The 27,635-nt window shown below is 40.9% G+C and overlaps 1 protein-coding gene and 1 pseudogene across 10 annotated transcripts in view; one reads left to right on the forward strand and one right to left on the reverse strand.

Moving 5' to 3' along the window:
* Window positions 1-27,635, forward strand: part of LDB2 (LIM domain binding 2) — a 335,132-nt gene that overhangs the window by 276,874 nt on the left and 30,623 nt on the right. The gene's annotated exons all lie outside the window — the stretch shown is intronic.
* Window positions 15,285-15,402, reverse strand: LOC120582989 (uncharacterized; annotated as a pseudogene).

The following is a 27,635-nucleotide window of genomic DNA, read 5'->3' on the forward strand; positions in this document are numbered from 1 at the left end:
AGTAATATTCCATTGTATATATTAAATTTCTTATACGCAATTTTTGTATGTGAATATTTACTGTAGGCAGTGACTTTTCTTTAAATGGCTTTAACGAATGACATCTTAAATTGAAAAAGACGCAATTGATGTTTATTTCATTTCCTATCCCATAAAGAGAACGGGTTGGGCAATGCAGAAGTGCAACAAAAGGAAACCTCCAGAAGCTTCCAGGAAGGCCAGGAGCAGAGTGTGCCATTTTATTCAGCTCCTATTAACGATAGTTAATCTTTGCACACTCGACACGCTGTATAGACACCACTGGCTTATACGATTGTCTGTCTCCTTGAGGATTTGGGGTAGTCTGGTTTTGTTTTTAAATGTTCAGTCAATCATCTAACCTGGAGATACTTGGGTGGCATCTCTTATGTACCACACACAAAAGCGATGGGGCAGGGCGCTTACAAGAATGGATGAGGCACCCTCCCTTTCCCAAGGAACTGGAGATATTGTTATAAGTAGCTCTGCATCCAGATCACGCTGTCCAACTTTAGCTGGGGACCCATGTCGTCTCAGAATTTTCCTCCTTTCCTAATATCCTCAAGGGATACCCCATCCTCATCGGTCTCAGCAGGTGACTTAAATTGGACTCTTTACAGTTGCCAGCGCAGTAGTTAGTTGATTGTTCTCCTTCACCATGCCTTCTTTCCTCAACACTCAGACTCTCTGTGATCAGGCCTCTGCTGCTTCCCAGCTTCGCCCCACATCCCTTCTCCATCTCACACGTCATCTCACAGCCCCACAGACCTGCACTTCCCTGAATCTGTCATGCTTTGTTGCCTCCATGCCTTGGTACAATATGGCTCACTGCCTCACACACCATTCCTACCCTTCTCTTCCCATTCAATTTTCCAGGCTACTTTCTTCTCATCCTTCAGGACTCATCATCCATCACTTCCCTTGAGAATCTCTCTCTGACTCTCAGCTGGGGCAGCTGCCCCTCCCCATGCTCCTGGGCTCATGCTTGGCTCTACTTAGTAGGTCTTGTGTAAGAATTCTCACTCCACTCATCTGCCTCCTTTGCTAGACTCAGAGAAACCCAAAGACAGATCGATCGCCTTGTATTTCTAGAGCCTCGCGAGGTCTAAATCACAAAGCACCAGTAAATGTCTCTCTATTGCATGGTTGGTGGATGGGAGTTTGATAAATAGAAGACTAGATTTTGAATGATACCAAAAAATATCCATTGGACTACAAATTTCTTAATGGGTGATTATTTTTGTCTATTTTCTTTGGCCAGATTTTCTTAATGGTAGGATACATAAACTTTTTTTTAAGCATTGCATTTAACATGACTTTAAAACATCTTATCCTGCATCCCAGCCAAAAGACATTTTTTTTTTTTGCTTTTCCTCTTACTCTTTATCCACTCATAATATCTGCATAAATGTAATCAGTATACATACAATTTCTTAATGTTATTTGGTAAACACTTTTACATGTTTCTACAGAGTCATCTTAGTAACCATTTATAATAGCTGCAACTACTCCAGTGTGGTGCTATGACAGTGCTTATTTAATCATTTCTCTCAATGTCAAGCACTGAAGTCATGTTCAAGTTGCTTCTGTCATTATTAATACCATTCCCCTAAACACCTTTGCCATGTCCTACTCTGGGCAGTATTCTCTGCAAGCAGAAGGCTGAGCTGTGGAAAGCTGTGTAGTAAGAAAAACAAATGTACTATGGATTCAGAACAATGTGGGTTCAAATCCTAACCTCCTTACTACCTATAACAGCCTTGAACAAGTTGTTTACTTTCTCAGAATCCCGCTTTTCTTATCTAAAAATTGGAAAGAATAATATTCCCCAAGTTGGCATGATTTATTAGATGAGATGAGTTAGAATTTATGACAGCCTGGCACACAGAAGGAGCATACTAAATATCAGCCCCCTCCTGTGCCGTCTGAGAGCAGAACAGGGTTCAACTTTCACTTTTGCAACTTATGTGATATTGATCAACTGCCTTAGTTTCTTGGAGCCCCAGTTTTTTCATGCGTGAATGATTATGCATATTGTGAGTCATAGTAAGTGCATCGCAGGTGAAGGTTAAAATGATAATGCATGTAAAGAGCACATTTAACTCTAAATTACGGCACCAGGAAGCCAAATAAGTTTCATCTCATCTATCATTTCCTATACGTTGGTCATGGCCTTGAATTCTTGGCTGAGATTCTGAAGCCAAAAGACAGATCAGAAAAAAAGAGAAGTCAATGATTAATGATATCTGCCAAGCAGGGTAGCAGGAGGGAGGTGGGGACATGTGCCATATATGTGGCACCCCTTCCCAATACAAATGTTATTACAAATGTAGAATCATTATCACTGAGCGTTTTCAATATTATCTATAAGCTTTTTGTTATTGTTAAATAAGTCTAACACTTCAAATAAGTAGTATCATCTACTGGACGTGAAAGCATTTAGGTCTCACAGTAATATTTTTTGATCCTATACCTTTAATTTCCCATCCAAATAAAGATTGTTGTTGTTGTTATCGTTATACTTTAAAGAACATTGGTCCCTGCGTGTAGCTTCCACTGATAGCAAAAGTGTATAATTCAATACCTCGAAGAATTGGGCAATTAGCTTTGGACAATGACCCCCAACAGAATAACATGAAGTGGCCTCTAGGAGAAAGAGTATGGCTGGAGTCAGCATTTGGAATCCTGCCGAGGTGTTTTTGTTTTTTTATTTTTGTAAGGCTTTGACTGCCAGCCAGGATGTTTTCCTTGGTTTTATGCATGAGAAGCGATTACAAAGCAGCTCCCTTTCCCACCCAAATACCAAGCCTAAGAGTGAAACAGGAATCTCTGCTCAGAGATTGAGATGAGCCGTAGTTATTGGCGGTCAGTGGGGCGCTGGGCTCTGGGTAGACCGTTCACCACTCACTCATTCAGACAGATCAAACCCTTATTAAGCACTGACTGTTAAGGTGGAGGCAGGACCCACCCATGCATCTCACAGTGCCCGCACATTACAGACCTTCCAACGGCTCACAGCCTAAAGTATGCTATTCCATGAGTCACTGTGAGTTTGCAAACTGTTTGTTACCGGTCTGTAATAAGTCCAGAAATGAGAGTATGAACCTTAAAGCTTTGATAGCAGTTTGACATTGCCAGAGCATTCAAGTTCATCCAAGTTCATCCAGTGAACTCATCCCACTGCACAGGATATAGAGCAGGTCAGGTGTTTATCAAACCCACATGGTGAGCAGCCACTAGTCAAAGGCTGGAGAAGCACATGTCACAGGGATTTGATGAGCACTGGAACAGAGCACTGTGTCATGAGTCTGATTCAAAGATGAGCTCCAGTGACCATTGAGGATCGTAATTATCATCATGATACCATTAGGTATTAAAGAAATTCTATATGTTCTCAATAAAAGGATAAGTATTATTATCCCCATTTGACATAAAAATTCGCCAATGCTTGAGGTCACAAAGCTAGCCCAGGGCAGCAATGCTTTCTGGCTTGTTGCCTGAGCCTGCTACACACTCCACCGTTGGCGAGGACTCGTTGCTAGGTGTGGACCCATGGAGCAGAGACGGTGATTTAAAAGCAAGGGATCTGGTCTCTGAAGCAAAGCTGTCACACCTCATTCTGACTTTTCCTCTCCTCCTCTTCCTCAAAAAGGCTTCATCGGAGAGGAGGCAGAGAGAGTCCTTCCAAGCCATGGGAAAGCTCCATACACTGAATGATCACGGCTTGCAAAACCCGAAGGGCACTTTTAATTGTATTTGGAGATAGAAAAGTAGTACATATGACTACATGATAAGTGAGTGAAAGCAGTGAACTCCTACGGAAGTGAAATAACCTTAACACACAGACATCCCAGTATCGAGAAAACAGTGATTTCTAAAGTCAAGCCAGAGGGAATGGCTAGCAGAACATTAGAAACACACACACACACACACACACACACACACACACACACACACACACACACTACACACACAGTATTTCAACAAACAGTCTAACGGAAAACCATTTCAGAGCCACAGATGCTTCTAAAATTCTTGGCCTTAAAACTACAAATAGGGCCTGGATTAAAGAAAGTAATTTCCCAGTCTCGGGCACTAGAGAAAGAGAAAGAAAGTGTTGTTTAACAAGATGTTCAAAATCAAGGGAGACAGGAAGGTGGGAAATTGGCAGTCTGGAGGGGGAAAAGCTGAGGAATTGCAAAGTTAAGTACGAGGTAGAGCCCAGAGTTCATCGTCCTGAGAAACAGCCTTCCGAGTTGTCTAGAATGGGTAAAGGGGGGGAAAAAATGTATCAGGAAAACACAGGAAAGGGGACAAGGGGAGGGGTGTCTGAATTGAATTTTAGGCCATAGGCAGGGAAGTATTCTGAAATGCAGAGTCCAGGGAACACACTAGGTAAATAATAAACGCATGCGTGAATGCAGACGAGGTTAATGTGTTGGTCTAGATCTATGTAATGAGTCTGAAAACGGCTGTCAGTGTGTACCACAGTTAAGAGATTTAAACAAGTCAATTTTAAAAACTCCTCCGTATGCCTCTGAACGGAGAAGGGAGGGCCGTGAACTGGTATCATCGAGTGACTCCTAGAGGCAAGATACAGACTTGGTTTTATTTAATCCTCACAACAAGCTGGGGAGGTAGGTGTTAATGACTTCCCAAAGAAGAAGAGGAAACTGAGGCTCGTCCAGTTCCTGGGACTCACCTCACATCCTCCAGTGACAAACTGCCAGGCCGGGACTGGATCCCGCACTGGCCGGATACCCTCACTACGCCATCGTGCTGCAGAAAGGCCATAGCCTAACCAGAGCTGGGGCGAAGACCTGGATGAGGCCAGTCACTTACACTAGAATGACCACGGTGTTTTGCCAGGTCGTCAGTAGGCAATCGTCAGCTGATGCAGTGGGTGGAAGTCACTGGACGCTGAAGTGTAGCGGGGTTAGATCCCTGACTGGGTTCATCCCGCAATGTCTCGCATCTCCATTTGTCTCAGACTTTCCCAGCATCCCAGGCCTCATCGCTCATCCCACAGGTTTTTATCTCTACTCCTTCCCCCAGACTGCAGTCTCTAGGGCCTGAACTTATATTTTTAAAACAGATCACGTCATGTCTTTTCTCTGAGGTGGACCTTACAACCACCTGCCTAAACCATCTGGTGAAAACCCTGCAATGCCTTATGGGAACAGACTTCCTCAACTTCATCTCATAGCAGCCTCCAATCTCCTTTTTTCTTAGGTCTGATTTTTACTTTTTCAACATACTGAGTTCCTCCCCATGACAGAGCCTCTGTCCTGGCTGTATCAGACCGCTTATCAAGCTATAGAACCCCGGGCAATCGTCTACCCTTCAGTGCCTCAATTTTCTCATCAGTAAAATGGGGGTAATAATAATTCAATACCTTGAGGAATTGTTGAGAGGGTAAAATAAAATGGTTCTAGTAAAGTGATTAGAATAAAGCCTGGCACAGAGTAAATTCTCAATTCATATTCACTGTCTTATCACCACCACCACCACCATCATCATCATCATCATCATCATCGTCATCATCGTCATCATCATCACCATCATCACCATTGCCTGGATTACCTGGGCTGAATTTTTCTGGTTAGCCTATCTAAAGTGACCTTGCTACCCCAGTAATTTCTATCACCCCTCGTCACCTGTCTTAATATCCTTGTAGCATTTTCATTAGTTGAATTATCTTGCGTAGTATAATTTCCCTTTCTATTGTTCTCTGCCTCTCCTTCCTGTCACTGGGTCATAAATGTTTTGAAAGCAGGTATCTTGTCTCTTCCTCCCTACCAGCAGTGAATAGAGAGTCAATAATTTTAAGTTTACTCAACTCGAGATATGCTCCTTGAAAAGTTGGAAGATTTAAACAGCAAACCATTTATAAAACCCCAAATTCAAGAAGGCCGTTAACCATCCTGACATCAGAGGCTGATGCCTGTAGCACTTTCCTCTAAGGATTTGATGTTCTCCTTTGCAATTCACAAACAACCTTGTTGGTGAGGAATGTCATTAACTTTATTGATAAATGCTCCTTATCTGTGAAACAGGGGAAGTTAAGGCCTTCTATTTAAGCATTTTAAAGAGAAGAAATACAAAATAGAAATATTAACAAATACCATAAATAAAGGGTTAATAAATCCCATGATAGAAATGAGGACGCTGAAACCAAAAGCTTCTGGCTCGATGGAGGCTGATCTGCCTGTTAGTATAGGATGGCTTCTGCTTTTCTTTTTGCCTTGTTTACTCCATTTTTGGATTCATTCACATTCATTCAATCTACAATATGGATTTTCTAGGAAAAAACTATCTGTAGCCTTAGGAATTAATCGAAGTTCGTTTTCTTTCATTTTTCCAACGCTGCCTGTGCTTTACCTGCTGAAGAAATCGGCGGCCATCTGCCATATTCTTGAACAGCTTTATCATGAGTGGAAATGTCAGGTGGGAAAATGAAAGCTTTTGTGATGTTGATGAACAGAATTTACAAAAAATACACGAAAATGGTGGCAACCTTACCATTTTTACACATCACTTCTGAGCTTTGGCACTTAACACTGTCTTACTAACAAATGGGAGGCCGGAAAGACAAGGGCTTGCTTTGGAGAGAATGTGGAATATAATCTTACCAGTGAACTGTGGCCAGGCCCTGGCAATGCAGTGAGTGGGTCTTGTCCTCTGTCGATTCCCTCTACACCAAGCGTGTTGCATCCGTTGGCTCTGGCTCGCCATTCAAAGCAGAAACCGTTCCTCTTCTGTAAAATGGGGTTGAGGATGGGGTGACACTTACTTCCAAAGGCTAAAGGGTACATGAGATTACTTACTCGAAAACGCCTTGTACACTGTAAGGTTCTGCTGAGAAACAGGTGCCTCTCACTCACTATCCAAATCCTCAGGGGCTAAACTTTTGTTATCCTAATTCAGAAATCAATGAGCTTTGAATAAAATAATGATAAATTAATTAATTAATTAATTAATTGATTGATAGATAGATAGATAGATGAATGAATGAATGAATGAATGAATGATAAATAACTCAAGCTACTCACTATCCCAAACTCAGGAACCAAATTGATTCATTTACTTCAACATCGCCATTATTCCAACTCATTCTCTGAACTCTCTGCAAATCTGGAAAACACATAGGTTCAGATGGCAAGAAATAATTGAACTAATAGCTATCATTACTGTCATTGTCACCTTACGGTCTCATTTACACAGAAGAAAATAATTTGGGGTGAAATTGTATGAAATTGCTGTTTTTGCAGGTCAAGCATTATTCAGTATTGGCTGTTTCACATGGCTTATCCTAATATTTAAGAGACAGAAACCTTATATCTTACATAGATAGTCATTTGGCTCCATGATTTTTCCATTTCTCACCATCATCTTCCAATTCCTATTCAGCATTATAACAGTAACTATTAACAGCCATTTATTGCCGGTGACTCTATGCCAGGCACTGCAAATTGCTTAATTAACTCTCACAATCTCATTTAAAAACTTATTATTTAGATTGTGAGTAGATAATTTATTCATACAGTGCAAAATTTTTAAAGTGTAAAAACCTTTAAAATGTATGCCTCTCACACCTAGCCCCCAGCCTCCCAGTTCCCCTCCCTAGAGGCAAACCAGCATTTCCAGTTTCTTGCATTTTCCTCCTGGGATGGTCCATGCATATACAAGTATGTATTGCTGTACACACACACATGCACACAAATGGTAACGTACTATGCACACAATTCTAAGCGTCGAGCAATGGCATTCTTTACTAAAGCAGCAGAGATGCAAGCCCACGAGGGGTTTACTCTACAGATATACCATAACTTATTTTATTTTACCAGTGAAATGTTTCACCGATGGCCATTTAGGTTGTTTCCAATCTTTTTCTATTATGAACAATGATGGACAAATACCTTTTCATATTTGATTTTGCACGGGAGAAATTAAAAAAATAAATTCGTAGGAGAAATTCCTGGAAGTAAAATCGCCAGGTAAAAAGACATGTACATTGTAATTTTGGTAGATAGTTTCAAGCTGTTCAATGCAGAGGTTATTCAAGTTTCATTTTCCCCAGCAGCATATAAAGTGACTGTTTTTTCATACTTTTCAACAACTAGAGGTTATCAAGTTTTTCTCCTGTTTTCCAATATTCTAAATGAAAAATGGTATCTCATTTTCTTTCTAATATGCATTTCTCTTAATACAAGACAGATTTATTATCTCCTTATATTCTTAAGAGCAATTTGTATTTCCTTTCTTATAAATTAATCGTTCATATAATTTATTCATTTTTTATTCAGGTTGTTGATCTTATAGATATGTAAGTCTTTGCATTTTAAAGAAGCACACATTTTGTTGTGATATAATTGAAATTACATTACAAGTGTGTGGTTTTATTTTTTTAACTTTGCATAATGTTGCTTTATCCATTGAATGTATTTTGTTTTTCTTTTGTGTATGTGTGTTAAATGAAGCATTATTTTCTTTATGTCTTCTACTTTATGTTTTACATTTAGTATTAGTTCTTATTGAACTAATAATAATAAAATGTATTATTATATGTTTTCTAATACCACTATAAAATTTGGGGGTATTTTTAAAAGTTTAAATAATTGATCCATGTGAAATTTGCGGGTAAGAAGTGTGAAGAACCTATTTAACTACCTAGTTGTTCAAACAACATTTGTTAATTGATATACACTGTTCTGACTGATTCGAAATACCACTTCAGCATATTTTCAGTTGCCTTAAGTATTTGAGTTCATATCCGGACTCCAATTCCTGTTCTATTAATTTATCTTCATATTCTTTATCTATTACCACCCTTTAAAAATTACTGTTGCTTTATAATATATTTTAGTATCTAGTAGAATTGGCATAATAGCATTATTCTTCTTTTTCGGATTCTATCTAAAATTTAGAATTAGATTATCTAATTTTTTAAAAAAATGCATTGGTATTCCATTGGAATTCTGTTTAATTTACAAATTTGTGCTTGGGGGATTACTATAATTATGATGATTGGTCTTTTCATCATTACTCTTTGTAGCTTCTTCAACACTGAGGTCCTTTATGTGTCCCTTGGTAATATTTTGACGGCTTTTCTATGTATGTTTGTGTATCTTCGCGTGTGCGGTTTTCTATATAAATAGAGACACGTATATGTTTTCCATTTCTTGATCTCTTTGCATCTAAATTATTTCTGTTTATAATCATAAATGTGGTCTTTTCTTCCACTTTATACTTTAATTGGTTTTGTTTGTATTTCTGAAAGTTATTGATTTCTGTATATTAATTTTATTCCCAGTCACCTTACAGAATTTTCTTAATATTTTTAACAGATTTTTTTTTTTAAGTTTACCCTCTTGGGTGTTCCAGCTAACTTATATCATTTGCAAATAATGACAGTTTTGCCAAGTCTTTTCCGATTTTTATATTTTATTTCTTTCTTTAGTCTAATTATATTGGCTAGGACCATCAGAAAAGTGTTAAATAATAGTGAGGATAATTAACATCCTTATCTTGTGTCTGACTTTAATGGAAATGCCTAGATTTTTCATTAGGCAGGATGATGGCTTATGATTATTCTCATGTCAAGGTAATATCGATCTATTCTTATTAAGAGCTATTTAAAGTAAAAAAAAATGGATATTGAATTTTATCCAGTGTATTTCTGGTGTCCAAGAAGATGGTATTTTTTTATTATGATGATTAAGTATATTAATAAGAATAATTGATGATTATTTGGTGTAATTGATATTCAAGGCAATGTTCTAAGTTCTTTACATGTACCAACTAATTTAATCCTGGCCTAATCTGGAATTCAGTAGTATTAGTATTTTCACTTCACGCTTAAGAAACCCATATTCACAAAGGTTAAGTAACTTGAACAAGATCAGACAACCAGTAAGTGGCAGTGCTGAGACCGGACCTAGGCTGAGTCTTTGAATATGACCACTAGGCAAGGGTCCATCTCGCTAGATTTCTTGATATCCAATCATCACTTCATTTCTGGACAAATCTCACTTGTTCAGTAAATACTCTCCTTTTATTGAGACATAAACTCCATTTGCTCATATTTATTTATAGTTTTCGCATCAGTATTAAAAGGAAAAATTTGGTTAAAATTCCTCTTTTTTATGATGTCTTTGTCAGTGTTTAGTCTTATTGGTACCCTGGCTTTAGGAAAATTTTCAAACATTTCTTTTTTTTTCCTTTTTTTTCAGACTCATTTGAATGATAATGCAGTTATTTGCCTTTTAAATGTTTTTTGGAATTCCTCTATGAAACTATCTTTGCCTAATTCCCCTTGAAACCACCTGGGCCGAGTTTTTTTGTTTGTTCGTTTGTTTTTGTGGAGAGGAGCTTCCTGATAAATTTTCTTTATTCTAGGTTATTGGTATATTTAGATGGCTCTGCCTTCAAAAACCTTTTTTCTAGTTCTAATGAACAATAATTGACACACCGTACTGTATAAATTTAAGGTGTATGGCATCATGATTTGATTTACATATATCATGGAATGATTACCTCAATAAGTTTAGTTAACATCCATCATCTCATACAGATGGAAAATAAAAAAAATACATATTTTTTTCTCGTGATGAAAACTCTTAAAATTTACTCTCTTAACAACTTTCACATACATCACACAGCGGCATTAACTGCAATTGTCTTGTCCTATTCATTTATCCCTAGTACGTATTTGTCCTGTCCCTGGAAGTTTGTACCATTCGATCACCTTCATTTAATTACACACACACCCCGCCCCTCGCCGCCACCTCTGGTAATCATACATCTGATCTCTTTTTCTATCAGTTACGTGGTGGTGTTTTTTTCTTCGATTCCATAGATAAGTGAAATCACACAGTATTTGTCTTTCTCTGTCTGACTTATTTCACTTAGCATAATGCCCTTAGGGTCCATCCATTTTGTTGCAAATGGCAGGATTTCCTCTTTCTTATGGCTGATGATATTCCAATATATATATAATGTGTATATGTATACATCACATACACATATAGTATATCTATGTAGCCCAGTGTCTTCATACATTTATCCATCAGTGGATGGTTAGGGGTTGCTTCCATGTCTTGGCTGTTGTAAATACGGTTGGTAGAATCATCGGGGTACAAATATCTCTCACACGCACTGTTTCCATTTTCTTTGTAGTCCCAGAAGTGGGATTGCTGGGTCATATGGTAGTTCTGTTTTTAATTTTTTGAGGAACCTCCATACCGTTTTCCATAGTGGCTGTACCAATTTCCATTCCCACCAATTGTGTACAAGGGTTTCCTTTTCTGAGTATCTGGTAATTATAACTTTAAAGATTATTATTAAGTATGAAGCCCAAGAAGAAAGGAAAAAGAGGGAAGAGAAGAGAGCCCGGGGCCCAGCCATAGCACTGCAGGCGCGTTAATGCTCGGATAGTCCCATCATTTGGGCATTTGGTCTGTTTTGCTACCCACTGAGATTCTTTTCCAAGGCCCTCTGTGGCTTCTAAGAGGAATATCTGGAGTCCCTCAAAAAAAAACCACCTCTAGCTAGGGGACTTCAGGGCCTCCATGGGTGTCTCTCCTTCAGGAAATATTTGGCGTCCAAGGTCAGGTCTAAAGTGATGTGACTATCTTCTGTTCTTTCTGTTATACTGTTTTAGAACCTGAGTGGCTGTATTTAAATGTTTTTAATAACACTGTGCTTTGTAATTTGGTGTGCATACCCAAAGAGCCCCTAGAAACGTGACATAGAGGGTTTTAATACAAAAAATGTTCTCATGTTCAAAGGCATGTGGAGAAGCCGATGCCTGGAATCCTAAGGGAGATTTGTCTGCTTATGAAATTTCTGCAAATTCTTTGGAAGGAAAGTATTTCCAGTTTTATTATGACTCTCTGGAATAATCTCTGAATATGATAATACTTAGAGTTACTTTTTAAATTTTTATAAGAGAGGTTAACTTAGGTTTTCTGGATATAGAGTTTTCTAGAAAACTTTAGAATCTGCCTAGCCCCAAATATGAGCCTCAGTAATATTCCGATGTTATTCCTTCCTTCTTAAAAATGTTTGTTTTGGTAGGCCGACTTTATTAAGTTTAACTATAAATTGGTAAGGAGACTGCCTCATTTAAATAAAAGTAGTTATAACCTCGTTTTCTGTAACTATATTTACATGTAGTTGATTCAACTTTTAACTGCATATGTTTACTTAGGTTTTCTCTTATTAGAGGTCTTTCACCCCTGTGAAACCATTATTTTCTTATTAATTTCCCAGAGGCTTTAGGCAATTTCTAGCTGTGGCAATAACTATGTAAATAAACAGTCTCTGTTGTCCATGGTTTTATGATAGAGAAAAATACTTTTGATATACTTAAAATGCTGATTATTAGATGAAGTCAAAAAGATAGTCATTAGCTTTGATAGTACACAGAACAATCTCTTATTGAGTGCCCACTATATTCCAAAGCCTGGGGATTATAAAAATGAAGATGTATTGCTTGTTCTCACCAAACTTAGCAGTACATAATAACTGAAATATACTGAGCGCGTACTATGTACCGGGCATTCATTCGTTCTTGGAACGAATGTTTATAGGATCCTTTCCTGGTGCTAGGCACAGAGGCAGGCCCTGAAATATAAGGATGAGCAGAACACTTACATTCCGACAGACTTAGATGATGGTTAGCTTTATTTTAGCACTATTTTTAAATTAAGGTATCCGCATTGCTTTTTAAGACATAAACCTATTGCATAGTTAATAGACTACAGGATAGTATAAACATAACCTTTAGATGCATTGAGAAACCAAGTGATAATTGCTTCATTGCCGCGGTCTGGAATCGAATCCGCAGTGTCTCGGAGGTATGCCCATAGCAGTGCCTAGCTTGTCATGAGAACTAAATGAGCTAATTCATGCAGAGGTTGAGAACAAAATCTGACGTATCAGATGCCCTTTATAAATGTCAGGTCTTCACTGCTAAGAGCAGCTGAGGCAGAGGCAGGAAAGGGCGTTTTTCAAGAAAGCACTTAAACCTAAGGCAATTGTTAGGAAAATAAGCTTTCTTATACGCTCAGGTCCAGGGGTACCAGCTTCACCTGTACCTCTGCTGGCTGTGCGGGCTTGGTCAAGTTTCGAAAATGAAAGTGCCACTCTGTGCCTCAGTTTCCTCACCTATAAAATAGAAATCATAAAATACCTTGTTTTCAGGTTACTGGGAATAGTAAATCCGCCAAGAGAAAACTCTCTCTTTGCCGACCTAGTGCCTGAGAAGGTCTCTTTCCTGCTCTGACGTGGTTCCAAAGAATGAATAGAGATTTGGGGTGACATTTCTCTATGTGAGTGTGTGAGAGTGATTGATATTCTGGGGGTTGACCCCACTTCAGGCCAGTGAAGGAGTCTGCCCCGGGCCAGAGTCAGGGCGCTCCACCTCCTGGGCCCTCTCCCACCCAGCCTTTCCTGTGTCTCAGGCTGTTATGTTAGACAGGTGTCCCTTCTGGGCCAGATGGACATCACCTGCTTGTGTAGGTCCTGTCCTTGTAGCTGTTCATTTTTCTGTACTTCATCATGTTTGTTCTCAACCAGCCAGGTTCAGAGAGTAAGTCCAGAGAGTAAGTATCAACAAGAAACGTTTGAGAAAACGTCAGTTGAGCTGTGATGCAGAGATCATTGCGAGTGGCTGGGACTTTGCTTGGATTGGTATTAAAGCCATTAGATGCTGGGAACTTGGTGTTGCAAAAGCTGTAGTTTCTGGAATAGGAGTAATTGTGATATTTGGGTGAGTGGAGATGAGGCAAAGGAGAGGAGAAGAGCAGAGAGGATCATTTTTGAACCTTCTCTGAAACAGACTGTTTTCAGTCCAGTGGATGGATATCTTCTGTTTCACAAATATGCCAAGTAGCGAATAGCAAAAATGTCTGAGTACTAAGCAGTAGGAGTTGTTGGATGCTAAGAAAAAGAAATTTTGGATATTTGTAGTTTAAGTTGTTTTTTTTTTTTTAAAAAGAACTTTTACTAATAAAATTACAATTGAGTATATTAGTTAAGAGTTGGGAAATCTGTCAATAAGATAAACTGAGAAGAATTAGAATAATAAAGGTTGGGATATTTTACTGCTTTGCACACAAAGCAATAAGTCTGAAACACCATCTGAAATATGTTGATTAATATATTGTTTAAGTCTGAAACACCATCTGAAATATATTGATTAATTCATTGACATATTCAACTAATATTCATATTTACTGAGCATCAACAATGTCTCGGACACACCAGTGATTTGTGATAATATGGATGGACCTAGAGGGTATTGTGCCAGGTGAAATAAGTCAGACAGAGAAAGACAAATATTATATGGTTTACTTACATGTGGAATATAAAAAAACAAAACAGACAAAACAAAAAAAACACAGACTCATAGATACAGAGACCAAAGGGATGGTTACCAGAGGGGAGGGGATGGGGAGAAAGGCAGAAGGGAATATAGTTAATGATATTGTGATAAGTTTGCATGGCGACAGGCGATTGCTAGAATTAGTGGGGCGATCACATAACAAGATATTAAAATGGCGAATCGCTATATTGTATACCTGAACCTAATATAATATTGTTTTCCAACTGTACTTAACAAAAAAGGAAAGAAAAGTTTACCATTGCTGCCTTCAAGGGATTGAAACAGATAGGAAAACTATAATACGAGCTAGTTAAGGGCAAAGACCGAATCGAATGGAGCATCTCTTTCTAAACAATCTACCCCGGGACTGAAAGAGGGCTATCAATAGTCCAGGCTCAGCAAATACTTGTCCGGTGAATGAATGAAGAAATGAATGAACAAAATAACTATACATGTAAGAGTTACAAAGCAAGGAGGAACAGAAAATGATTCTGTAAAGAATGAAGTGGATATTTGCAAATCATGTATTTTGTAATATCATCAGGAAACTCAAGTGCATCATGCCCTCCAATCTATTTCCATTACAAAAATATGAGGAGAAATTAAATAGTGGAAATGAAAGAACGAATATATACAAAGGACTTTTTCATGGAGCTGGTCCATCTGGAACTTGCCCAGTGGAGTTTATATGCTAAAGAAACTTAACGAAGCCTGTCTCAGACAGGTGCCTTGAAAATAATTAGCTGACATGCAGTTTTCATAATTAAGATTCAATTCGTCCTTAACTCTTTTAAACAATGTTGCGGAAATGTTTTACGGTGAATATAATGACCATTTGTGTATCTACCAAAACAACTTTTTATTTTTACTTTTTTAATGTCTACAACATACCTGGTCTTCCTAGGTGGTCTCGCATCCAAGTACTAACCAGGCCCAACCCAGCTTAGCTTCCGAGATCAGACATCGGGCTTGTTCAGGGTGGCATGGCTGTAGACCATGGACTGTGGCTCCACTGGGGTGTGAACTCAGGACCTTCTGTGTGTAAAGCAGTCATGCTAACTGCTACACTATGGAATCACGTCCTAAAACAACTTTTTAAAACCTTAGAGTCCTGGCATATTTTCTAAGTCTTTTTGTGTGAAATAACTACACTATAGTTGCATGAGAAGACCTCCCCCGCCATCTCCACTTTACTTCCCATCCCCCGCCATCCAAAACTTGTTGGCTACCATTACTGTATGATTTGATACTTTATTACACATGTTTGTATGTCAGATGATATATGATTTTATTTTGTTTTTAAACTTAATATAAATGGTGTATAGTACACATCCTTTTATAATTTTTTTTCTCAGCAATAAGATTTTGATATTTGTTTATGTAAATACATGTAGTTTTCATTTATTTATTTTAACTGGTGTAAGGATTTGCGTTATAGGAATATGTCACAATTTATGTATATGTTTCGCTATTGATGAACATTTGAGATAGTTTCCAATTTTACTGCTATTACTAACTGTGCTAGTATGACTATTCTTGCATGAGTTTCCTTGTTTAAGTGTGCACAGTTCCTTAAGGGCATATTCCCAGGAGAACTGGTAAAATGTCATGTACATCTGAAGCTTTAGTTTCCAAAAAGTTTGTGCCAATTTACTCTCACCGAGTGTGTGAGAATTGCCATCTCTCCCATCTTGTCAACAGTCGGTATTGGGGTTTTCATCAATCTTATTAATAGGAAATGGGGTCCTTTTCTTCCAGTACACTGATATCATTTACCAATGTAATAAAGGAAAAATCTCTTGGAAATACAAAAACATCATGCCAAGCTTTTATACAGGACATGTCCCCTCCCTCTGTTCTTGAGAGCTCATTCACGCGTTCATTCAACGAGTGTTACCAGTTTGACTGAGAATACAAAGATGTGTAAGTCCTACTCCTTGCGACCCAAGAACTAACTCATGGTCTCGAGAGGAAGGCAGACACACAAAACAAATAAGAAGGGGTGATAAACACATCGATAGTTTATGACAAAAAGAGAATGTCATTACAGAAGAGGGAGAGGTTGATTCTATCAGAAGCCTAAGCAGGCTTCCTGCAGAGAGTGATATTTCGGCAGAATTCAAAGTAAATAAGATTGAATGAATATGGTCCTCTGAAGTATTATTATCCCATCTGATACCTGAAGAGAGTGAGGCTTAGAGAGTTTATCATAAACTTGGATAAGTTAATGGTAGAGGAAAGAATTGAACCTAGACCTTGGCTCCTGTGCCAGTGCACGGCCGAGGACGCCACACTGTTTAAGAAAATCCCGAAGTCTCAGTTGGTACCAAAGACCCGTCGATGTAGATTAGGTTAGTTCTGAAGAGGGCAAAAAGCATGCCTCACACAAGGTGATTTGCTGAGATGTCTGGTTTGACTTATGTATCATTTGAATTTTCAGTTGGCTTCAACCCTCCTGCCATTAATTTTTGCTGCCTGTCAGCGAAGTATGTTGTGATTTTTATAGAAGGATGGCTATGTCAGCAAGTCTGCCATATTCCTGTTTCGGATCTGAGCTTCATTGAACTGAGGCCATGAGGCGCCAACTTTTCTAACCCTTTCCATGGGCATGTTGTATGTAGGCCAGGGTTTTGATTCTAAGTGACATCATAAGACTTCAGCAAAGAAAAGAGTTCCATGGTCTGCCTTAGTTTGAACAAGAAGACTAGCTGCCGGGTTGAGAATCGACAAAGGCGGACAAGGGTGAAAACAAGGAGACCAGTCAGGAAGCTGTCGCAAAACTCCAGACAAAAGGCGGTGGGGCTTGACCAGGGCGATCAGCGGGGGTGGGGCTCTGGCCCTCTCTGGAGGAATAAATCACAGAGTTCCTGACAGACCGCGTGTGAGATTTATGAGAAAGTGGGAAGCCCCTTCCTGTCTTCCTGCCTCTGCCTCAGAAGGTTTCCCCAAGGAGCCGTGGAGGTGGTCACGCTAAGAGCAGACACCTGATACAATTTTGCAAGTCCTCTCTCGTGGGAGACGCTTACTTTGCTTCTACCACCAACCTCCCTAGAAGCAGTGGACTGAGCATGTAGACAAAACTTGAAAAAAAACTGAAAAGATACTAAGGTTGTGAGATGCTCTTAGAAATTGTTTTCTCGTTAGTTCCATGATATTTAGAAAGAGTTCTGAATAGCTCAGCATATATCAAATTCCTATATCAGTTCTAGATCACAGCTGAATGAAGTTGGTTCCAGGACTCCCATACGTCCTACTGGTATGAGACGCCATGCTTCTATTTTCTTCATGGGCTTCCGGGCACAGGTGTTTGGGTCTTGCCGTCTGCCCTTAATCTTCTAGAAATCCTATTCCTTGCCTCTAATCTCCATGGCATCAGCTTGCTGCCATGGGCATATTCAGCTGTGTTCCTTGTGAAGTACACTCTGTATATAATCAATCTGTTGACTTTAGGGTGTTGTGCTTTGTAGGAATCTAAATAGTGAGCGATTATTACATTTCCCCAAAGACTTTCAGCTAATTGTTAAAACAGGATTTTAGGGCTGTAATACGGTAGCCCAGATCTGTTTTCAGGCCTCCCCTGACATTCACTACCTGGAGGAATACAGATGCTGCTAAACAAATGATTATTTAGTTCACAAAAATTCCCCGTGTCCCCATCATACACAGGCAGGATTCTTAGTGTTCCAGGTGCAGACAGGAATAAAACACAATTCCTACTTTCAAAGTGGTAGCAGTCGAATAGCAGAGACAGGTTAATCAACATGTCCTTACACCTCAGCCCGTGGGATCAGTGGACAGTGTCTGGGGCAGGCTGAGGCTGCATCTCAGTTGAGTCCCACTTAGTAAGAAAGGTGGGAAAATGGGCAAGAATAGAGGGGAGAAGGAAGAGCATTTCAGGTGCACTAAATGCATTTGGGGTAGGAAGCCTTGGACAAATGGAGGAAGGTGGACAATCCACTGTGGAGTGTGGGCTTCCGGCACACACCTGGCCGAGCATAGAGACACTGTTCAGAGCCATCAGTCAATGCCTGGGTTGTCCTCCCTGGCTGAGGAGGAGGCCTTGCTGACCCTGAGTTTAGGACAAAAACCAAGAAGGTTCCAGATCTTCATAAAATTTTTATTTAAATAAAAATAAACACTTGCTGTGTGCTAAGCAAGTGTTTTAAGTGCTTCACAAATTGCAATTAATTTAATCCTCATAATGTCCCTTAGGGGTCAGTACTGTTATCAGTTTGTATTGCAGGTGAGAAATGGAGGCAATGAGATGGAAAACGTGCCCACGTTGAAACACTTAGTGAATGGCTGAACAGGGCTTCGGGATTCGGGCCTGAGCATTCGGGCTCCAGAGCCCACGATGCTGGCTCGGGCATCTTGCTGCTGCATCTATAATTAGGGTGCAGTTGTTTGTGTAGGTAGCTCTTGCAGAATGCTGTAGGTCTCAGGTCTCTGCAGCAGCAGAATCAGCAAAGAGCAGGCAGGAGGCATACGATGGAGATGCATCTTGAGAAGAGGCATCTGTGAGCCATCCGAGGTGCTGAGGCTTGGAGCGTGTGAAGCTCAGGAGAGAGGTCTGGGCTGAAGCTATGGAACTGAGAATCGTTAGCGTAAAGGTGGCCAGTAAGCTCTCATTATGGGTTGAATGTATTAAAGCAGTTGTGACAAATGGCCACAAACTCGAAGCCTTAAACCAACAGAAATTTGTTTTCTCGAAGTTCTGGAGGCCAAAAATCCATGATCAAAGAGTCAGCAAGGTCATAATTCCCTCAGAAGTTTCTAGGGAAGAATCTTTCCTTGTCTCTTTCAGCCTCTGCTGGCCCCTGGTAACCCTTTGCCCGTGGCAACATCACTTCTACATCCGGGCCCGGCTTTCTTTGGCTGTTTTCCACTTATGCGTCTCCGTGTCCTCTCTTCGTCTTATGAAGACTTTTGCCATTGTGTTTAAGATTCACCCTCAATTCAACGTGGTATCATCTTCAGATCCTTAACCCGAATACGTCTGCAAAGACCCTATTTTCAAATAGTTTGCATACACAGGTTCTGGGGGTTAGGATTTACATGTATCTGTTTGGGGGATGTTATTTAACCCCCTACAGGGGAGGAGCTTGTCCTGGGATGGTCTCGAGCAAGAAGGCGAGTCAACCTAGAGCAGAACAGCGGGAGAGGGCCAACATTCAGGGAGACGGATGCAGAACCCTGAGAGGAGACAAGGAGAAGCCATCAATCAGCGACAGAAGGAGGGACCAGGAGGGAAATGCCGAAACCCAAGGAGCGTATGTTGTATATTAAAAGGATGGCATGGGCCACAGAGCCGACCATGCCTGAGAAGTGTGGAACATGCACAGTGGGCTAGTGGAGAGGCAATTTCAGGTGACCTTAGCAAGACCTTTTTTTTTTTCTTTTTTTTCCGTTTTGGCAGTGCTTCCAGGAAAAGGGAGAAGCCTTGAGCTGCAATTCCCAGGAGCCGGTGCTGTCACATCATTTGCAAGCTGTTAAATGGCATTACACACATTAGCAGCCTAGAAAAACCCAATAGGACATTCTCACGCTCTTACCCTCCCACATCCTCTCATGCGAGCACGAGAGTGTGTTTCACATTAGTCCTTTCTCACACGGCATAGTGAAGTGCAGACACATGAATGATTTTGTCTATGTGAGATAATTATTTTGGCGGACACTATTTTGACTTTTCATTTCCTCTAAATTAGTTTTACGTGATGTGGGGTGGTGGCGGGGGTGGGGTGGTGGTGGTCAATTCACATTTTAGAGTTTGTTTAGAAGCTGTTTTAACTATGCCTTCAAACACAGATACCCAGGCTCCTGAAATGTCAAAACTGTTTTTGATCGCATTAAATGACATTTCTTATAGTTTGAATTTCACTAGTACGCTTGCACAAGTGTTGACTGTGAAATAGCAGTGCATGGAACTGACCCCAAGCAGAGTCTGATTGCTTCAAAAATTACCTTCTTTTATCTGCTAGTCTAAAATAAGAATGTAACTTTTCTTACAGTTACCAGAGTTCATTTCGGTTAAATTTTTAATGAGGAAAAATGAGACAAATGAGTCCACGAGCATTACCTCTCAGACCTTTTAATTTTTATAAATTTACTTGCAGAGTTAGACTTACCCTGTTGCAATTATTTCATTTGGCTCTTGAAAATTTCACCCGAATTGCATACGGCGGGTGCCAGAGGCAATCATCTGCTTCGGGGCCTAACTCTGGTAGTCATGTTATCCATCTAAATCTATAATCGGAGAAAGGCCACGTTAGAGAGGTGAGAAGTGTCATTTGTCACAGCATTCTTGCATAAAGATGGCTGGGGCTTTGGGAATAAGACGATAGGGGCAGTTTTTCTTCTCATTAGCTGCCTTATTTGTAACTGCAGGGGCTGTCAGAAGCATGGACTTAATAACCTTCAAGTTTTTCTACATTAATGTAAAAAAAAAAAATGGGTTGCATGAATTTTAGGCAAATCATCCTCATGAGGGTATCAGAAATACTTTTGCTGGTGAATACAGAATAGCCCTTCTTTGGGGAGCTCTGGGCTGAATTACATATATAAATGAAGTGGATTCATCTAGAATGAGACATTTATGCTGATCGTGTACACAGTGTGATGATTCTGAAGCTTCACTTGGAGTGCCTTGTCAATTCTCCATGGGTAAAAGTTGGAAGAAAAGTACCAGCAGTGCTTGAATATCATAACAGGGCAAGAAATGCATTTTGTGCTCAGATGTGATTATCTCTTTATCTGTTATGTCTTTGCATGCATTTGGGGGTGGTATCAGGAGGAAACCCAGAGTCCTCAGTTCCACGAAGGGAGGCAAGGAGGGTGGAAGGGAGGGAAGGGTAAACTCAGTAATCCTTTCCTTTAATACAGCTCATGTTCCTCCTCGGAACCTCTTTTTCTCTCGACCCGCGCCTCTTGGATTCTCTTCTCCCATGCTGGCTGCCTTTTCTCAGTCTCTTGACCCAGAACTCAGTGCATAGACTTCATCTCGTCTCTTTACACCTGTTCCCTGGGAGGTCTCATCCAGTCCCATGCCTTTCTCTATAAGCTGACAACTCCTCAATTCCTATTTCTTGCCCCCACCTCTCCCATAAACTTCGGCCCCGTACGCCCAGCGGCCTGCTCAGCACTTTCCCATGGAGGTCCGACAGATGCGTCCAATTCCTCTTGTTCATAATTGAACTGATTTCCCCACCGTCCCTCAAATTCGCCCTTCCTGCGCACCCACAGACCAATATCGGGGGCGTCTTCTCGAGTCCCTTCTTTAGCTCACAGCCCCCATCCGTCCTGTTGGGGAACCCTGCTGCTTCATCTTCAAACTGCACCTCGAATCCGATGAGTCTTCACCTCTCCACGGCCAAACCAGTCCAACTTCTCTTCCTGTTTCCATTCGATCTGTTCTCCACTCAGCTCCCAGATTTATCATTTTAAACTTATATCGAATCACGCTGCAGAAGCTCTACTCGAAACTCTCCAGTGATCCCTCATCTCAGAAAAAATCCCAAGTCCTTCTTGGCCCCTGAGGGCCTCTGTGGTCTGGACTCCAGCCGCCCCCACCGTCCTTCCCCACCTCTCTCCTCCTCCACCATCCAGCCCTGCTCTTCCTCAGACGCGCCAAGTCTGCTCCCTGCCGTGGGCCTTTGAACTTGCCGTTCCCACTTCCATGATTGCTTTTCCCTTGAGTGTTCATAGGGGAACCATTTACCCCACCAAAGAAGTCCTCCCTGATCCTCTACCGAAAACAGGCAGCACGCATGTACATAAGTGTGTGGCACTGCCGCTTCGTATAATCGTCTGCTTTTCCCTCATAAAGCTTAATATTCCCTAGCCTATTTATTATTTAGCTCTCTCCATTAGAATGTAAGACTGATGAGAGCAGGAATTTAATTTCTATGCACTGTTGTGTCCTCAAAGTCTAGCAGAATACTTGGTATTGACTGGGGGCCAGGTCATTATTGAGAGAAAGAAAAAAAAAAGAGGAAACGATTCAAAGAGAAAAAGAGAAAAACAAACTGTTTTGAAAATTACTAAACTTCAGTAACAAGGGTAGACTGATGAAAAGGATGCTGTTTCGAGACTTCAACCCTGGATGGTCATGTCCAAAAGGAACCCTCCAATGGCTTCCCTTTGCACTAGGAGTAAGATCCAAACACCTCAGCATGGATTATAAGGATTACTATCATCTGGCCCCTGCCTCTCCTCCACTTTCTCACGCGACTGCAGTCACTCCAGCCTTCAGCTAATAAACAAAACCCGTTCTTCCCTCCGGCCCGCTTGGAACGCTCTTCTCCCAAACCATGACACGGTTGGGCCCTTCTCAAATGTCATCTCCGAAGCCTTTCACCAAACCTGCCGTCCCCTTCTCTAATCGTTTGCTACGTAACTCCGGTTTATGATCTTCATGGCGTTCGTCCAGATCTAAAAATGTCTCGTTTGTTTCTTTACTTTTCGGTCTTCCCCCTTTAGATTATGGGCTTTATTTGGACAGAGGCCTTTGTCTGTCTTTCTCATTGCTGTACGCCAAGCGCCTACATCTCTGCCTGACACACAGTAGGTGTTCTGTCATTATATGCGTAGTGACTTAGTGAAATTCAGTCAACAAGGCTGACTTCTGGAGCACTGACCTCCTTGGTGTTCTCCTGTCCGCTCCTGAATATCATCACCAATGATGAAAATTTACCAATTTGCTGCTATGTGCATGGCAGTGAGATGGGCACCTAAGAAATGGATGACATTGCGATGGTCTTGTTAGAAAGTATTCCCAGAAGGAGAAAGAACTGAGGCATAATTAGTTTGGAAAGGGAACACCCCTAGCAAATCGATGAGTCGACTCGTCATTCCTCTGAACAAATGCTTCAAATAGAAGCTCCCCCCACCATCGTGGAGCAGCAGCTCTCAACTCCTATGCATCGCTCTCAGCTGAGAGTGGTGCCATGTGTGGTAGTCAAATTACCAAATTTGTCATTTACCTTTTATATTAGGGATCAGGTGACATTTAAGTCACCTCATCCTTCTCTTCTATCGGATTCTGATACGCTTTCACGTGGAACGGAGGGGTAACTGGTATGCTACAAGTCGTAAATATCACAACGACTTTCTTGCCTGCTGTCCAGTCCTTACCTGGGATGCTCCAAGAAGGGTGACACATACTTGATTGTCATCCATCATGTCTCACACAGAAGAGAAAGAAAAGATTTAGGCCCGACCATGGTGATAACCCAGATTTTACTAGTTCCTTGCTCCACATGTAACTATGCAAATATTCAGGTTCTATTGTGCAGTAAGGACAAGTTTAATGTTTAATGGATTGCCATTATTTTAGTCAATCCTTGTGCTGCCAATTTGGTGGACATCGCTATTTTTTGTCTGTAGCTTACCCAGCCTCTCAGGCAAAGCATAAAGCATAAAGATAAGGCACTTCTATGTAAATTTTGTATTTTCTTAATTTGGAGTAAAGATAAAAAAGTTGTTTAAGACTGCAAAACCTAGTCAGAGAATCACCTGACATGAAGTGATATTAATACTAAAATCAGCTAAACTGCTTGGAGAGTCTAAAAGTGTCCCATATAAAATGGTTCTTTTTCATAGATCTTTATTCAATGAAATTCAATCCAATGCACATTTCTTTTGTGCCAGGCTCTTCTTGTGAATGATTTCTTCTTAAGGAACTTATGATCAAGTAGGAAAATAGGAAACTATCTGTAAATAATTTTTGAAGGATATATACCTGGGGAACCTAAGTGGTCCAGTGAGGCTGAACAGTATAATGGGGAGGGGAGACCTGGTGGGAAACAAAATACAAAACAGGGAGATTACTCAATGCCTTACATGCTGGCCTCAGTGATTCAGACGTTATCTGCTAAAGCATTGGAATCTTTGAAGACTTTCGACTAAGAAAGAGAAGTGATATCAGGCCTATGAGATTAGTAGTACTATGTTTTCTATGATGTTTTCCAGACTACTTCTATTTCTCTATATTCTCCACAAGGCATGTGTCATTTTGAGATAAAGACTGAGAAAAAGAAGGTAAGGAAGTGATGCCAACATATCGAAAACTATAGTAGTCAGGATAGAATAGGCTATGCTGGAGTAAATATAAGACCCAACATTGTAATTGGCTTAACCTAATAAGGACTTGTTTCTTGCTTTGAAAATTCAGCTTGGGTTGGCCACCCTGCTCCGTCTTGAAACTATACCTTCTGGAAAACACGATATCTAAGGTTGCTGTGTCAGTGGGAAAGCAATTAGGAGAAAGCGCTAGACTACTTTAGTCTAAACGACACTTCGCTTTCACTCCCAGCCCATTGGCCAGAGCTAGTCATGTGATTTCAAGTTAACGGCAAGCGGGCCTGGGAGATGCATGAGAGCACGTGGATGTTTGGTGAACACTAACTGCCAGAGTAATGGTGAGCTTTTAGTTAATCTAATTAAAATTTTTTTTTTCTTACTGGATAAGAGAAATAGCAATGGACTCCTGGACTCCAAATGAAAAAAAACATTATTTGACCGCTGCCTCTTGGGGTGGCTGAGTAAATTTAGCACAAACACACGTAAGTGATTGTAAGTTAAACTATTTATGTGTAACACGGGGCTAAAAATACTTCCTGCCTTGCCTTCTTCACGGGATCAAATGATGTACTATAATGTATGTGATTGTGTTTCATTAACTGCTAGTTGTTGTGCAAAGCTAACATATTATTATCATCACCACTATCGTCACCATGGTTACCACAGTGAAGCAGAGCAGAGACTGCCCTGGTCTGTCTGTGCGTGTGACCAGAGATCAGGACAGCCCCTGCCTATCCTTCTAGCTTCATTTCTCTCTTTCTTCTAAGTGCCCTGCGCTCCAGCCCTGCTGAACTGACAACTTCCCAAACATGCTTGATCTTTCCTATACCTCTGTGCGCCCTTCTTCTTCCGCTTGGATTGCCTTCCTTCTCTCTTTCCTCCCTCCTTTCCTTTACCCGGAAAATACCCATGTGTCCCTCAGGCTTAACATGAAATCCCCCGATCTGTAAAGGTATCCTTGCCCCCACCCTAAGACAGCCTGGGGTTCCTCCCTGTGCCGTATCTCTGTTGCGAGACTTTGCTTTCGTGTCATCTAATCACTGACATTGTCGGTCGCCCTTACTGGGCTGTGAGCATCTTCAGATCAGGGACTGGGTCTTATGCTTTAGTCACCAGAGCAGGCTCAGGACTGAGACAGCGTGCATTCCAACCCCAGCCCGGTCACTAGTTGTGTTACCCTGGACAAGTCATTTCGTTCCACCTGTCTTTGCTTCAATTTCCTGGTCTGTAACATATGGATAAAGCAAAGGTGGAGGGGAGGGGCTACTTCAGGGCTGTCATGATGATTAAATAAAAAACACGCACAGAGTGTTTAATAATAATGTCTGGCACATAGTAAGTGCTCAATAAATATGGGGTGAATAAAGGAATAAATAAATAAATAAGCGAGTGAATGATTAATTGGCCCAGTCTCGTGAGGTGGTATTTCACAGATGAAGAAACTGAGACTTTTGCTCAAGGTCACACAGCTAGTTTGCGCTGGATGATGCTAGAAACTCGTCATCTAACGACTACTATCTGTATGTGGCACAGAGCAGGCGCTCAACAAATGGGTGAAAGAAGCATCCGAATTGGGGAACCCGCATCAGAATGGAGAGGAGAGGGTGCGTTGAATGAAGCCTCGGGAAAGTGCTCCTCGTCTCCTGCTGGATCTGCACTATTATGATTTTATTTTTTTGCCTGTTGGACATTTCTGGTTGCTTCCGGCGGATAGGAAAGGAAAAGAGCCTATGCAGCAGGACCGGAGGCCACTGGGCGCAGAGCGGGGATTTCCACTCACAGGTCACCTGCAAAGCTCAGCAGCTCAGCTCCCAAAGTCAGTGTTTATTCTTAATGCCTCCTGATGCCCGGAGGAAGCAGCACAGGGTTTGTTGTTGAGAAATTCCATCCAGGGCCATCAGAGTGATGACACTTTCCTCTTTTGCTGCTTTAAGAGAGGAAACAGGGAGTCCCAGGACACAAGACAGACAGATGTGAGATCTGGGTGTGACTTGCCGAGACCGACGAGAACCCTGAGCGCCGCCTCCGGGAGTCGGCATTCTCAGAGCCACTTCCGCAGCCCAGCTCCTCGGTCACCAAAACGCTGATCACTCATGCCCAAGCCCCTCGTCCCAAGCCCTGATGTCTAAAGATACAAAGTAACATGATGCAAATTAAAGGAAGATTTCACACTCAACAGTGTGGCTCACTGGCTTGCCCTTGGTGGCAGCTCTTGTAAGTAATAAGTGACTACTTTGCTCTATACCATAGGCTACTACTAAATGGAATGGGGGCTTCAGAAACCAGTAGCAGCCAGGGACAGACAGCAGAGGGCCCAGATCCTGGTCCCACTCTGGCACCGACCCTGTTCTGAGTGCCTGTAAAAGGAAGAAGGGGGTCCCCCACTGACCCTTCTGTTGGGATGGTTAGAAGGATGTTAGAAATAATAACCTGTCCTCCGTGAGAGCTCTTTGTAAACTGTTATTATTCGTATCCACAAAAACAGTAAGAGAGAGGCAGGCATTGACCTCAGACCCTGTTATGCTGGGTTCTGACAACTTATTAGGCTCCCAGTCTTCTCAGTAAAAAGGGGAGGATGGAAGACTTACCAAGATGTTGGGGATTTAAAACGAGTTTTTGCTTGGAATATGTTTCACATACACATTGTCCTTTCCTGAATTATCCCTTCACAGGAAGCAATATATCTATACTAGGTCTTTATGCAGAAGGAAGAAACTAAGGAAAACTACCCATTTTCTTCTAAAAGAAAAGAGATTGAGGGGAGCTAATTGTTTGTTAATAAAATCTAAATCGTATTTTCCCTTTCCCAGTCAAACTCTCCCATAGTTTTCTTGGCACTCACAAGAAAAATAAAATTGACAATTCTAAGAATTTGAGTTCTTAAAATAGTCTTTCCACGTGAATAAGGGAGAACCTAGAGACAGAAAGACCCTCTCTCCAAAACAGAACATAGACACACAGCCACACACACACGCATTTGACAGGCAAAATATGTATACCCTTTCTTTAAAAAATTTCTAAAAAGGCAACATGTAAATGTGATTTCAGAAAATAAAAACAGCTGAAGTGCGGAATTCACTTTTGCCATGATTGATGACAGAGCACCCACTATGCGCCCGTACAGTAGGGGGCACGGCGCTTTACATACTTC

This window comes from Pteropus medius, unplaced genomic scaffold, assembly GCF_902729225.1.
Source record: "Pteropus medius unplaced genomic scaffold, Ma_sr-lr_union100, whole genome shotgun sequence".
Classification (NCBI taxonomy): domain Eukaryota; kingdom Metazoa; phylum Chordata; class Mammalia; order Chiroptera; family Pteropodidae; genus Pteropus; species Pteropus medius.